General features: G+C 43.9%; 1 pseudogene; it reads right to left on the bottom strand.

The window, feature by feature from the left end:
• Nucleotides 1–8,341: 8,341 nt before the first annotated feature.
• LOC136642406 (5S ribosomal RNA) lies at nt 8,342–8,458 on the bottom strand (annotated as a pseudogene).
• Between the last annotated feature and the right edge of the window lie 6,606 nt (nt 8,459–15,064).

The raw sequence follows: 15,064 nt of genomic DNA, 5'->3' as shown, positions 1-15,064 counted from the left end.
GAGCTAATAAGCAGCCCATCCTGGGGCATTTCATGTACAAATACTTTTATGCAAATGCCCGAAGTCTCCGAGCAAAGATGGGAGAACTGGAATGTCTGGTGACAAGGGAAAACACTGACATAGTGGGCATAACGGAAACCTGGTGGAAGGCAGAGAATCAGTGGGTACCGCAATCCCGGGCTATAAACTCTACAGAAGGGAATATAAACTGTGGCAAAAGAAATGTAAGAAGGTGATACGGGAGGCCAAGCGAGACTATGAGGAACGTATGGCCAGCAGCATTAAGGGGAATAATAACAGCTTCTTCAAAGAAGCAGGAAACCCGCCAGAGAAGCGGTTGGCCCTCTGGATGGTGAGGGAGGGAAAGGGGAGATAAAAGGAGACTTAGAGACGGGAGAGAAATTAAATGAGTTCTTTGCATCTGTCTTCACGGCAGAAGACCTCGGGCAAATACCGCTGCTTGAATGGCCCCTTCTGACCAAGGAATTAAGTCAGATAGAGGTTAAAAGAGAAGATGTTTCAGACCTCATTGATAAATTAAAGATCAATTAGTCACCGGGCCCGGATGTTATCCACCCAAGAGTTATTAAGGAATTAAAGAATGAAGTTGCTGATCTCTTGACTAAAATAAGCAACTTGTCCCTCAAAACTGCCACAGTGCGAGAGGATTGGAGGATAGCAAATGTCACATAGATCATTAAAAAGGGAAAGAGGGGAGACCTGGGAAACGATAGGTCTAATATCTATACTGGGTAAGATGGTGGAATGCCTCATCAAAGACAGAATCTCAAAACACATAGACGAACAAGCCTTGCTGAGGGAGAATCAGCATGGCTTCTGTAAGGATAAGTCTTGCCTCACAAACCTTTTAGAATTCTTTGAAAAGGTCAACAGGCATGTGGATGCAGGCGAACCCGTGGACATTATATAGCTGGACTTTCAGAAGGCGTTTGACACGGTCCCTCACCAAAGGCTACTGAAAAAGCTCCACAGTCAGGGAATTAGAGGGCAGGTCCTCTCCTGGACTGAGAACTGGTTGGAGGCCAGGAAGCAGAGAGTGGGTGTCAATGGGCAATTTTCACAATGGAGAGAGGTGAAAAGCGGTGTGCCCCAAGGATCTGTCCTGGGACCAGTGCTTTTCAACCTCTTCATAAATGACCTGGAGACAGGGTTGAGCAGCGAGGTGGCAAAGTTCGCAGACAACACCAAACTTTTCCAAGTGGTGAAGACCAGACGTGATTATGAGGAGCCCCAGAAGGATCTCTCCCAACTGGCAGAATGGGCAGCAAAATGGCAGGTGCATTTCAATGTAAGCAAGTGTAAAGTAATGCACGTTGGGGCAAAAAATCAAAACTTCACATATAGGCTGAAGGGTTCTGAGCTGTCTGTGACAGATCAGGACAGAGATCTTGGGATGGTGGTGGAGAAGTTGATGAAAGTGTCGGCCCAATGAGCGGCGGCAGTGAAGAAGGCCAATTCTATGCTTGGGATCATTAGGAAGGGTATTGAGAACAAAACGGCTAGTATTATAATGCCGTTGTACAAATCTATGGTAAGGCCACACCTGGAGTATTGTGTCCAGTTCTGGTCACCACATCTCAAAAAGGATATAGTAGAAATGGAAAAGGTGCAAAAGAGAGCAACTAAGATGATTGCTGGGCTGGGGCACCTTCCTTATGAGGAAAGGCTACGGCGTTTGGGCCTCTTCAGCCTAGGAAAGAGACGCCTGAGGGGGGACATGATTGAGACATACAAAATTATGCAGGGGATAGACAGAATGGATAGAGAGATGCTCTTTACACTCTCACATAACACCAGAACCAGGGGACATCCACTAAGTGTTGGGAGAGTTAGGACAGACAAAAGAAAATATTTCTTTATCAGCGTGTGGTTGGTCTGTGGAACTCCTTGCCACAGGATGTGGTGACGGCATCTGACCTAGATGCCTTTAAAAGGGAATTGGACACATTTCTGAAGGAAAAATCCATTACAGGTTACAACCCATAATGGGTACGTGCGACCTCCTGATTTTAGAAATGGGCTATGTCAGATGCAAGGGAGGGCACCAGGATGCAGGTCTCTTGTTATCTGGTGTGCTCCCTGGGGCATTTGGTGGGCCGCTGTGAGATACAGGAAGCTGGACTCGATGGGTCTATGGCCTGATCAAGTGGGGCTGTTCTTATGTTCTTAAGATCATGCTAATTAAGGGGCATTGGAGTGGAAGTCTGCAGCATTGCAGGACATCTGTGTGTCACTCTTCTCTAATGTCTTGCAAATTTAGGCTCCCAATCTTGGCAAAATCTCATTTGCAAACTCACGTCTTCCTAATAAATTAAGCCCCATGGCTACAGCATCCTAACATCTTTTCAAACTCCTCTCTAGCGTATCTCCCCAACCAAGCAAGTGTGCTGCCCACACACTGCTGTACCTTTTGTCCCTTCAGGAATCTCTCAGACTGGGGTGCAATTAAGTCTTTGTGCTCTCCTGGAAAGACACACCTTAACACAGCAGTTTTCAAACACTCAGGGAGAGTTTGAACCACAGTAAGTTCTTGGAGTCTGCAGGGCTCCCCGGGACTTAAAAAGTCAAAGCACAGCAATTGTGCCCCACTTCTGTAAAACCGGAAGTAGAGCTTGATCACTGCACTTCCACTTTCTGGGAAGTCTAGACACTTGTGCAGGGCTCCCCGCACCCCCGACAGGCTGCTGCAGGGACTGGTGAGTACATCCCAGTCCCTGCAGCCCCCTTAGCGATGTGATCCTGGGGATTGCATCGCTGCCTCCTCCCTGCCCCCGCCCCTTAAGGGGAAAGTGGCCAGGGCTCTGCGGTTGGGGCATTGCGATGCCCCAGTTTGAACAGCCCTGCCTAAACTTAATCAAGCCCAGGAAATTCTTGGCTGCGTACTTAGGAAATGTTCCAGATACCATTATCCACCCAGGTGTGTCTTCATTTTGTTTCTCCAAAGTCCTGTAATTACCCCTGCTCTGGGAGCAGAATTTTGGACATAAAGGCATGCATGTTGTCTGTTTTGGTAGTCTCTCCCCCCCCCCCCCATAGAGACTTCCATTGTGTCCAATTTAGAGAGCTTTTACCCTGCTTGGAAAACCTCCAGCCACTGTAGTTCCTCTTATCTCTGGAGGAACTGCCTTCCACCAAGAGGCACCTTTTAGTCTTAGTTTTTTTTTTCATTTTTCCTGGGGTCCTGAAGCCATGTAACCTGTCATCTCTATATAAAAGGGCATTATATCCCAGTCTACCCTGCAGACTAAGGATGGGTAATTTCTCTTCCCTTCAACCCCGTAACAACTTTTTCTCCCTTCTAAAAGCCTCAAATTTCCTACTGCCTGTTTTTCCTACTGCCTGTTATCTTCCACTAATCTTCTTCCCTTCTGTTGGGTTATCTTGGATGGTGTAAACTCAGCCCAGCTAACTCTGTCTTGCTTCGCTCTTTTCACTTTAACTTGTGCCTGTCTGAACAGAAACATGTTCATTAATCATTCATCCGCAACCACTAAACCTCTGTGCAACCGATCTTACAAATATAGACTTATCCTTGTTTTTTCTTATATCTTTTAGTAAAATCTCTATTCTTTTTGGAAAACTGATTCATGATCACTGTTCACCTTGTCAGAGGCACTTTGAGGTTGTTTGCTCCACTATCCAACTGACCTAAAACAGCTATTCACTGTGTCCTAGCTTCTCTAATGCAAATTCACCCAAATTGGTTTTAATTCTGAACCAAACAAACCTGGACCCTGCATACTGTGTGTACATGTGTAGCCATAGACACGTGTGTGTAAGAACAGTGCTGTCAGCAACAGTAATAGCAGCCATCAGTGTACAGCCATCAAATGTACAGATTACATTTGATGTACAGTACAGCCATCAGTGTACAGATTAGGTCAGCAGGTACCTATATCCATTCACGGGTCGCGTGGATAGGCTCTATACATATGCAAACTGAATGTGCATAGGCTTGTTGATGCAACCAAGATAACTGTTTTTCCAGGGTTCCTGAACGGTTTGTATGCCGAAAGGTCAGTTCACATGTGCAACTGAATGCATGTAGGGCAGTTAGAATCATTTCTGCCATGCATATTCACTGTACAGTGATGATTGAATGAATGGGGCTTTTACCTAAAATATTTATATGCTGTTCCTTCATCTCTCTCCTTGTAATACTTGCAGAATTAACTAGCATTCTTTTGCAGCTATTTCTGTTCGCCCCACATGCATCATTTAAAGCAAGGGTGCCCAAACCCTGGCCCTGGGGCCACTTGTGGCCCTCAAGGACTCCCAATGCGGCCGTCAGGGAACCCAGTCTCCAATGAGCTTCTGGCCCTCCAGAGATTTGTTGGAGCCTGAACTGGCCCGACGCAACTGCTTTCAGCGTGAGGGCGACTGCCTGACCTCTCACGTGAGCTGTGGGATGAGGGCTCCCTCCACTGCTTGCTGTTTCATGTCTGTGATGCAGCAGTGGCAGTACAGGAAAGGCCAGCCTTGCTTTGTGTAAGGCCTTTTATAGGCCTTGAGCTATTGCAAGACCTTCATTCATTCATATTTCATCTTTAATATAGTCATTTATGTAAACGTATGTAAATTTATTCAAATTTTAGATGTAAATTAATTCTTTTTTTCCCTGGCCCCAAACACAGTGTCAGAGAGATGATGTGGTCCTCCTGCCAAGGGTCATTCTATTTGATTATGTACATCTTCAGTGCTTATTGAAACAGAAGTGAAACAAATACTGTAATGCTTTTTAGGCTAAACAAAAGTGTTTCAGTCGCAAACAGTAGATTGTAAGGTCATCGAGTTCTGCAACTTACCTTGGTTTTTCTTATGAAAATCTGCAAAGCACTGTGTAAAAAGGTATTGTATAAGTAATGCCCAAACAATAAATGATGTTTTGGTTAACCTTTCCCAGCCCAATCCTGTAAAAACTGTGCTCTCAACCAATGCAGTTGTGCCACTGGAGTGCCTGCTGCTTCCTGTGGAGGTGCAGTCCCAGAGGCCTCCACTGGGTAAGAAAAAATGTGTTCCCTTGTCCAGTGGTAAACCTCCACTACCCAAATGGGTCTACTTGGATTTGTGCCAGTGATTTAGCTGGTGCAGGTTCGAGTGGACCTGGGAAGGTGGATAGGATATCTGCAGTGCCACTTCTGTCAATACTGTCCCCTTCCTATCCTCAATTCTCCCTTCTTCCTGCCCCAGTCTCCAGCACTTCCCTGCCTGATTCTGCCCACCCCCTGCCTCCCGCTCATCTCTCGTGCTTACTGAGCCATGGCTCATAGGAAGGCTTCTGGCACATAGCTGCAGCCTCTCACCACTTGCGATGGTGGCCTGACTGCACAGAATGGCATGTCACCTTTTGTGATTATTGTAAAGTATGTTGTGCTTCCAGAATGCACCTCCATAGTGGTGCACCATGCCCATAAGATTGGGCTGCAAGTATTGTATCAGTTAAGCAATCAATATAGACACACATAATTTATGTTTCACTGACTGAGAAAAGTAGCTGCTAAGATCTGAGTTAGCAACTACACCCCCTTTAAGTGTGCATAGGGGTTGCATATTTGCACCTGGGCTTTTGTATTTTTTTTTTTAGTTTTGTCATAGTGGCTTACTTTTGTTGGTAACTTCATTTAATCAGTGCAGTATATATTCTTGAGGGCTTACATCGAACTGGCATCAGCATGTACTGACTTATTGTCACAGTCTTATTGTCAATAATTGAACGGAATACTAACAACATACAGTACAGTCCTTTATTGCTTTTTGAGGTTCTGTAATGCACACTTCTGACAAAGCAACTACACAGTGTACAATATTCTGAATGAATGTCATGTTGTGCCACTGCAGTAGTGAAAAGGAATTTATGCAATCTTGGTTACAAATAGGTTAGATTCATGTCATATGCTAATGCAATTCTGAATGACATTTAGCTAATCTGTGTTGCTGTCAGTTACTGTGAGTCCTCATAGTGCAGGTTGTAGACTCCTTTTTCTGTTTCTGGCTACTGTGCTAAGACACATTTTTATATTCAATGAAAATGCAAAGCAGAATGTTCTTTAGTGTCTACATTGTGAATTCCTGCAAGCAAGAATTGATTTATTCAGATTTTATGTAAGCTTTAATAACGTTTTAAAAATAACATTCAGTGCAAATGTTCCTAAATTTAATATTTAGAAGGAGCACATTAAATTCATTTACACACTAATTTTAGACAAAATAAGTTAATTTCAGATGTTCGAACAAGTCTAAATGAATGTGTATGGGGAGACATATGGCAGCAGCCTCCTCCCGCCCTCCCGTAATAATATGTGTAGGTTAGGGAGAACCACAATGTCATTCATTCCCAACTGCATTTATTTAACCCATAGAGAACATTTCTAAAGAGTTATAATTTGCATATGTATCAATTTCTAGAACTCTAATGACAGAGCATGTCATTATAATCATTTTAAAAAACATAATAATGCATTTATATGTTATTATATAACACATTTATTTAATAGGCATTGATTTCTCTCATTTTGCTCCATTTTAAACAATACCATATTTCTTGTTATAACTTGCTATTCCTTCTACATGAGTGGCGTAATTTTTGACAGGAGTCTGAGGGACCAATCCTATCCAACTTTCCAGCACCAGTGCAGCCGCAATGCAGCCCCAGTGTGAGAGAACAAATGTTCCCATACCTTGAGGAGGTCTCTGTGACTGCCTCCCCACCACAGGATGCAGTGCATGCCCCATTGGCACAGCTACACCGGCACTAGAAAATTGGATAGGATTTGGCCCTAATACTGTATTTGTGCCCTATATACATGCATGTACCATTGGCCCAATCCTATGGGAGCCTTGTGCTGCCGGAATGAGCAGTGCAAGGTCCTTGATAGCTGGTGTAAAATGTGACATACCATTCAGTGCCACCTGGTAATGAGCACTGGAACCAGTAAGTCAGCACAGGGGGCAGAAGGAAGTTGGAGCAGGGTGGGTGGAACAGGGTAGGGAGGGGGTGGAACAGGACGGTAAACAAGATTGGGAGGGGTCAGTTCAAGACTGGGAAAGGGACAGTATTCGTGCCACTGATATTCTATTCCCTTTCCAAGCATTGATCTTCTCCTGGGTCCATTTGGACTTGCACCAACGAAGTAGCTGCCCATAAAAGGTTGGTATGAAATAGTTCAAGTATTCCCTTTATATTATAGGTACCTCGGTTTTCCATGCAAGGGGAATACATCAACCAGTAGCATTCTAGGACTGGAGGCAGACGATAGCTTTTACATGACTCCTAACTCTTCTGACTATACAATCTTATCTTTGTATTTATGGCAGTGGGACAGTGTCCCAATGTTTTAAATCAGTTGCTGACAATGGGAGCTCACCACTGGTGCCCATTTCTGAGCCATTGCCACAAAGCAGCATCAGCATCAGAGGCCTGTTACTGTGGCCAGCAACCAGAACTGGGGCAGATATGCTGGCACAGAGAGTGATTCATGGGGGGGGGGGGGGGAGAGTAATGGGACACATTGGGGAGGAATTAAAGGTGTGTTGAGGTGGGAGAGTGCAGATCCACCAGCAGTCATTCGTGCCAGATCTTATCCCCTCTTTTTAAAACCTCCCCACCCCTTTTCTTTCCTCAGACATTTGCCACCAAAATCATGCCTTCATTTGGCACAGCTACATACTCAAAGGTGGTGGTGGTGGGGGTATGATTGAGTTGACTGTTGTCCATGCTAAATTACACAGGCCTACAAAATTGAGGGTCAGAAAAGTTTATCCCAAACTTTATGGTGGTTTGATATGAATTTGGGGTGCCAATTCAAAAAACGGCATCCATTTTGCCCTATCATGTCTAGTTTTGGAGATATAGTATAGCCTCATTAGTGAATGGTTCAAGCAGCTTCCTCATGAGGAAGCTTCTTGAACAATTCACTAAAGAGGCTATGCCGTGTTTCCGAAACTAGGCGTGATAGGGCAAAATGGATGCCATATTTGGAATCAGCACCCCAAACATACCCAGGAATTGGTGTAACGTTTAAGGAAGCAAAATGTGTGTTGGCCTGTGCACTGACCTGCAGTGCTTCTGTTAGCCATTGTCTTAATGAGTGATGCGTGAACAACATTTGCTCAGTGCATATCTCTGGGCTAATCAAAAACCAAATGTGCTCTCTCCATTTATTGGCTCCTTCTGTCCTGCACCATTTCAAATGCTTGGAGGAAGAAGGAGGAACAAGTGGAACACAGATTGGCTCTCTGAGCACTGCCCAATGGAAGGCTGTCTGGTTCATTGTGGCAGTGCTATGGCTGGCAACCTTCAGTCTTGAAAGACTATGGTATAAGCCTACAGCACCTGGTATTCTCTGGCGGTCTCCCATCCAAGTATTAACCAGGCCTGACCCTGCTTAACTTCTGAGATCAGATGAGATCAGGCATGTGCAGGGTAACAGTTGCTGCTTTAACAGCAGACAAAACCAGGATGTGAGGGGGCTGCACATTTCCAGAAGATGTGGTGGTTGCTTATTCCTTTCTTCCTCCCTCCCTCCTTCCCCTAGGTGCCTCAGAGAGCCCTCTCATTGCATGCCATCTGCTGCTGTTGCTGCCGTCATGATTTCCCTCAAGGAATGCCCAGTGTGAGCATTTGGGGAAGGTCAGGTGGTGGTGGGGGGGTTTGGGCAGCTGGTTTGTGAGGGGTCTGGCTGGGGTCTCTTGAGAGGCTGTGGTGTTGGGGGGTGTGAATCTTTAGTGACCAGGTCTCCTGATACTTATGCTCCCTTTAATTTCCTCAGGAAGATTTTCTAGTCCAGAACAGATATGCACAAAACACGTGACTGATTATTACAATATTTGTAACAGCAGGCATGTCAGAATTGCAGAACACACAAAAAAAGGGATTGTAAGGCTTGAGTCAAGAGGAGTTACATCCCATAATTATAATTCCCTTCATTCCAATTATTTTCAAGGAGAAAAATGGAAGTTCTACTAAGGCTGTGCTTAAGGCATTTCACCCTACCCCCCCCCCCAAACCATTAATGTAACGGAGAGCTGCGGCCAACAGCTAGTAGGTCAAGGGAACTACAGGACAGGGAGCTACAGGTCAAAAAAGTTTAGGGTATAGGATTTACATAAAGTATATTGAAAAGTTTAGTTTGGAATATGGATTTGCAGTCTTAATTCCTGCTCCTTGCCTTTCCTTTCGTTCTTACTATGTTTGAAGAGCAAACAAAAGCGTAATTTGGAGAGGAACTGCCAAGGGTAAGGTTAGGAAAGCTTGCCATATCATCACAACTGCACTATATAAAGTTTAGAATGGAAAGAGAGCATTCTTTTGGCTCAGTCCTCTGGTCCAGTTGTGCCAGTGGAGTGCTAGCACTGCTTGTCACAACTGTGTGACAGTCCAGATTCCAGGCCTGCTAGCATGAAGGTCTGCACTATCCCGTCAGTGCCAGTGCAGGGGTCCATACACGCTGGAGCAGGTAAGGACCTGTCGGGCAGTGCAGCATTGTGAGAAAGGCAGGGATGGGTGCAGTGGGGGCAGGAGTTGGGCAGGTCGGCCCTGAAAGAGGGGTGGGATTGGTGGCAGCAGTGCATGCTATATCCTGTCCCCTCCAGGGCCTGATCCTCTGACACAGGATTATACGGACTTGCACCAGTACAGGCCTGAGTTGCCCCATTATGGCTGCCGGGGCTTACCTAGAGGAGACCTCCGGCAGCTGAAATTCCCCCAAAGAATGCAGCAGAAACCACAGTGGTGTTGCTGCATCCGTGAAGGGAATTTACATAGCATTGGGCTCTTTGTCACAGACACCTTTTAGCCTAGCTTGCAGCTATGTGGGTTGGACAGCCAAAGTAGAAACTGGAGAAAAAATTTATTGTCTTTATACTACAAAGTATAATTTGTCTTTATACTACAAAAAGGCATCAGCGAGTTTCATGGATGAAGGCCTTTATCATGGGATAGGTTCTTGTCTTGTCCTCCCTCATTGTGAGAACAAAGCTAGATTCAAGTTGCCATGGTCACAATGAAGAAACAAACCATGTAAACAAGATTAGCAGGTAGCATATAACATATACCAGTGCAAAAGAGACAAAAGGTGTTGTTTGGGCAGTAGAAAACAACTGGGAATGCTGCTATTGCCTATTGAAGTCATAATTCAGCTGAACAATATTGTTCATTCCTATATTAATGTCTTACCTATTTTATGTGTCTTTGGAGATTACTGAACTCTTGGGTCAGCATTTCATTCCAATCATGTTGCATTTACCTTTAATCCTTCAATATAATTCTTGCTTTGTTTGGGTGCATAAAATAGAATGTGAAAATGTTAAACTGAAGCTTTTCTGTTGGCCTGAATTTTTCCCCTGAAAGAGAGTGCAAGCTTAAATGGCCCAATCCTAATCTGATTTACAGCAATGGGACGCTGTCACAAAGCTGTGGCCTGCTGCCAGGGCTGACAACCTGCTCTGACAGAGGTGAGACAGTGTGGAGGGATGGTTTGTGGCCAAGGAGGGATAGCAGTAAGGCATGGGGAGGAACTGGGAGTGGTTGGGGGGAGGGGAGGTGGATCTGGTAGTAGTCATGAAGGCTGGATCTTATCCCCTTTTAAAAAATCTCCCTGCCTCTTATTTTTCCTTGGACATACAGCATCAAAATGGGTTGTGTATGTCTAAGGAGACCCATATATGTAGGCTTATGTGAAGGTAAGTAAACATTTATTTTAGTTACCTCCTGTTTGCATTCAGGTGCCCCCCCCCCCCATCATACCATGCAGCATTCACATTTTTGGTGTGGCTATATGCTATAATGTGTCAGAGGATAGAATGGACTCTTAGAAAACTACAGGTGTTGGGGAGTACATTATAGCCCAATCATAAGCAACATTCCAGTGCCAATGCAGTGGTGACAATGGGGCACACACTGCATTCTGCAGTGGGGGGGGCAATCACACCTGCCTCCTTGAGATAAGAGAACATTTAAGGGTCTTAAGAGTTGGAAAGTTGGAATTTAGTTTCCATGTATAAACAGAAGATTATTGTATGACTAGAGGTGTTTGAAAATTGTTGTTTATTTTACTCAAAAGTAAGCCCATTGTGTTCAGTACAATTTAGGCTGTAATCCTATTTTACCCACCAGAAACAAACACCTCTATGACTTATGTCCCAATCCTATTCCTCATGCACAATGCAACAGCATCAATAGAGCATATGTTGCATCCTGTGGTGGGAACAATCAGATGGCCTGGGTGAGGTAAGGAAAAATATTTTTTACTTACCCCCTCTAAGGCTTCTCTAAGGCACCTTGCTGGCAATGGGTGTCCTTTAGACCTACGCCAGTTATATAGCTGGCATAAGTGTGAGGAGCCTCAGGGGGCATGTTGGACTGGGAAAAGGGGGACAGGATCCTGGCATGCCCAAATACTGCTAAGATTCACTTTTCCTGCTCTCAAACTGCTCTGTTTCATCTTGCTCCTTGCCCCAATCCTCCCCTGAACTGCCAAAGACCCATCCCTGCCACCTCCTTACCTACTTCAGCACAGTCTGGATGAGCCATTGGCACAAGTGTGAGACCTCCAGCTATTTGTGTCAGTGGTCTCACAGCTCATGACAGCAGCATGCCTTTTGCAGGACTCGTAGCAGCAGACTGCAAGTTTGTCTTTCTATAAACCCAAGACAGGATTAGGTTGTTAATGACTTCTGTTCTTTTTAATCAACAGAATTTTTTTGTTACAAATAAAACCTTGCCTATTTTATAGTTTTTTAAGAGCCCAATCCTGTGGTCTTGTCCGCGCCTCTGCGGCACGGACTATAGTCGCAAACGTGCCATAAGGCATGTTTACGGGGCTTACTGCCAGGCTCCCGCCATAGCTGGCTCAGCTCTGGCTGGCGCTGAGCCAGTGCACAGCGGGAGGCCACGTTCTGCAGCTCAGTGGTCTCTGTGACCGCCAGGCTGCGGAATGGAAATGGGGGCGTTGTCGGGGGTGTGGGGAGGCTCTGGGGAGGGGGGAGGCATGGTCGGGGGCATGGGTGGGCGTTCCCAGGGGTGGGGGAGAGGCATGTCCATGGAGCCGAGCTCTGCAGGATCCAGGGTGCTCGGGCAGGGCTGCTCGCTGCTAAAGTGAGTAGTCCCATTGCAGGACTGCTTCCCTTACTCAGAGGAAGGGGACGAACATCCCCTTCTCCTGAGGAGCCTCCCGCGGTAGCTCTGGATTTGGCAGGAGCCCTTTGTGGAGCCGCCAGGTCCTGCAGTGTCGGGCAGCTCAGGATTGGGCTGTAAATTTATAAAGTAATTTTTGAACCTGCGCCACTTAGCAGTCAGAAAACGAAAGTAACAACATTAACTAATAGATGTTAAATTATAAAGAGCGGAGGTAATATAACTTAGTGTGAAATAATGTTATTTTTTAATGATATAGACATGGTTCTACAGAGCCATCATTATTTTAACCTACTATTTAAGAAAGCTGAATTCACTTTCTTGCTACAGCCTGATGTGCTGACCTGATTAATAACTAGCAGTTAGTGTAGTTTCAAAAGTCTGGACTTGCTGTTTGAGTCCTGTGATCCATCTAGCCTGATGTCCTGTCTCATAGCTGATTCCAGAAGGAATTATCTACATCCCTTAAGTCATCTCTCAACACCCAGCTTCCCAATCAGAAGTGAGGCACTTACTTAAAAAGTGGAGCACTAACTTATAGTATAGCTGTGCAATATCCAATATGTAATACAAATGTTTATTCAATCATTCTGCCTTGTTGGGTTTTTTTTAATTTAAGCATACAAAGAATATACACTCTTTCCTCTTTAGAAGTACTTTCACTATACAGAATTTCACTTACCCATGCTGCACATATTAAGACTTTCTTTATACATACTAAGATTTCCAGAAATGCTTCTGTCATGAAGGTAGAATCGACCTTACATTTGTCCCCTTACCCCAATGTTAGCCCCAGCAGCTGCAATGGGTACACTTGGACCCTGTGATATAGCTGGCACATGTCCAAGTTGATCCATGCAGGAAGATCCATGCAGGAGTTGATCCTAGCCATTTGCAATGATGACTACAGCCTGCCAAATGGCAGAGTGGCTTTCACACCATTGTCTTACCATGGCAGATGACGAGATCTGCCACAATAAACCCAGCATAAGATCAGGCTATAATGTAGATGAAGTGCTTTGAACACATGACCCTAAGTATTATTATGTTTCATCCTGAGTTTCTGAGAGTCCTATGCTATGTGACAGACCTAATTTGAAAAAGAAATGTATGCATGGTAACAGTTGGACAGTACTGGCTTGCATTCCCTCTATTTCTGATAAACCAGCAAAGCCACATTGATTCTGAGAAACACACTTGCATTCTAAAAATGCATAAATATAGTGGTGGTCTTAATGCCCTGACCCTGCAGTAGAATCCACATGAAATTGGATTGTTTGAAGATGTTTGATTTCATTACATCATCGATTCTGAGGCTACTATGCTTTCAACAGCATTAAAATTGCTTGTTGAAAGTATGATAGATTCATATTTCACTGTGCTTGAGAAACACTGTTTCTGTGTGCATTGCATGGTTGTTAAAAAAATCATTATATGATTGGGAATAAATATTTATTTCCTTTGATGATTTGTACCCTACATTTTGATCAAATGATCCTCAAGGTGGTTTACAGATGACAACAAAAGAATTAATATACTACTACTACTACTACTACTACTACTACTACTACTACTACTACTAGTAGTAGTAGTAGTAGTAGTAGTAGTAGTAGTAGTATATTAATTCTTTTGTTGTCATCTGTAAACTACTAGTCATCTTGTAAACATTTGTTGTCATCTGTAAACTACTAGCAGCATAGTATATTAATATACTATAGTATATTACTACATATATACTAGTATATATATATTAGTAATATATATAGTATATTACTACATATATACTAGTATATAGTAGTATATTACTACTACTACTAGTAGTAGTATATTAATTCTTTTGTTGTCATCTGTTAAAAAAATTCTACCTTCTCTTTTTCTCATGAGATATCTGAAACAAAACCTGTTCAGTGGGACAACAGAAACCCGTTTAATTATCTGTTTCCTTCTTTTTAAGTGGAAATTAAGTAAGGAAATTACTTCTTTCCTTCTTAATATATTCCTGTTTGAATAGGGAAACTATGGGTTCCACATGAACGGAAGGCAGTTCCATTCACACAAAGGAAGTGATGCTGTCTGTATGCTGTATTGCTTCACAGAATCCCCTGACATCAGGAGTAGATTTTCAGACATCAGGCTGTTGGAGTTTCCAAGCAGAAAATTTATTTTGTGCATGTTACAGTCATGTTGTCAATCTGTTGTATTTACGTTTTACACGTACAACTAAAATAAAACCATTCTGTGAAAGCACTATGTGTGATCAATTGAAAATCCTGCTTAAAAACAAATGTGGCTCAACCATCTTGGATGAGACAAATTACTTGTCCAATTAACAAAGGCCTATATTTGAGTCTATTTAGGGTCTATTTAAAAGAGGAGATTCTTTTACCAAAATGGTGTGTGTGTCTGTGTGAGCACACGCATGCACGCAAAAGCACTCATGAGCGCATGGGAAGTTTATCCCAAGCACAATGAAAGTAAAATTGATTTTCCAAAATGGTTAGTGCAATGTTTCTCAAAACTGTGAGTGTGGAGTAGAGTGTTATCTGTTAATTATCAAACAGATAAAACCCATTGTGGAGTGGGTCACAAACCCATGTGTTGGGCTGTGATGTGATGCTCTTTGTAGCACTGCATGACCTAACTGGAAGCCCCCAGAGCCCTCTTCCAGTATGCTCCAGGCCAGCAACCCATTCCATTGGCCTCCGGTCACTTTTGCAGAGCATTTTGGGGCCTGTGAAATGGGTCATCAGCCTAGCATGACCCAGAAGAGGCCTCTGGTGGCTCCCAATAAGGCACTACAGCCCTAAAAGAAGTATCACGACTTAACCCGCTATGGAGGATGAGATGTATTTGTAAGCACCTTCTGAAAATCCTCCTGTAACTTACAAATAACACAATGGACAATTTTCC

This window comes from Tiliqua scincoides, chromosome 2, assembly GCF_035046505.1.
Source record: "Tiliqua scincoides isolate rTilSci1 chromosome 2, rTilSci1.hap2, whole genome shotgun sequence".
Classification (NCBI taxonomy): Eukaryota; Metazoa; Chordata; class Lepidosauria; order Squamata; family Scincidae; genus Tiliqua; species Tiliqua scincoides.
The sequence above is the reverse complement of the archived record's forward strand: the minus strand, read 5'-3'. Positions and strand labels throughout refer to the sequence as shown.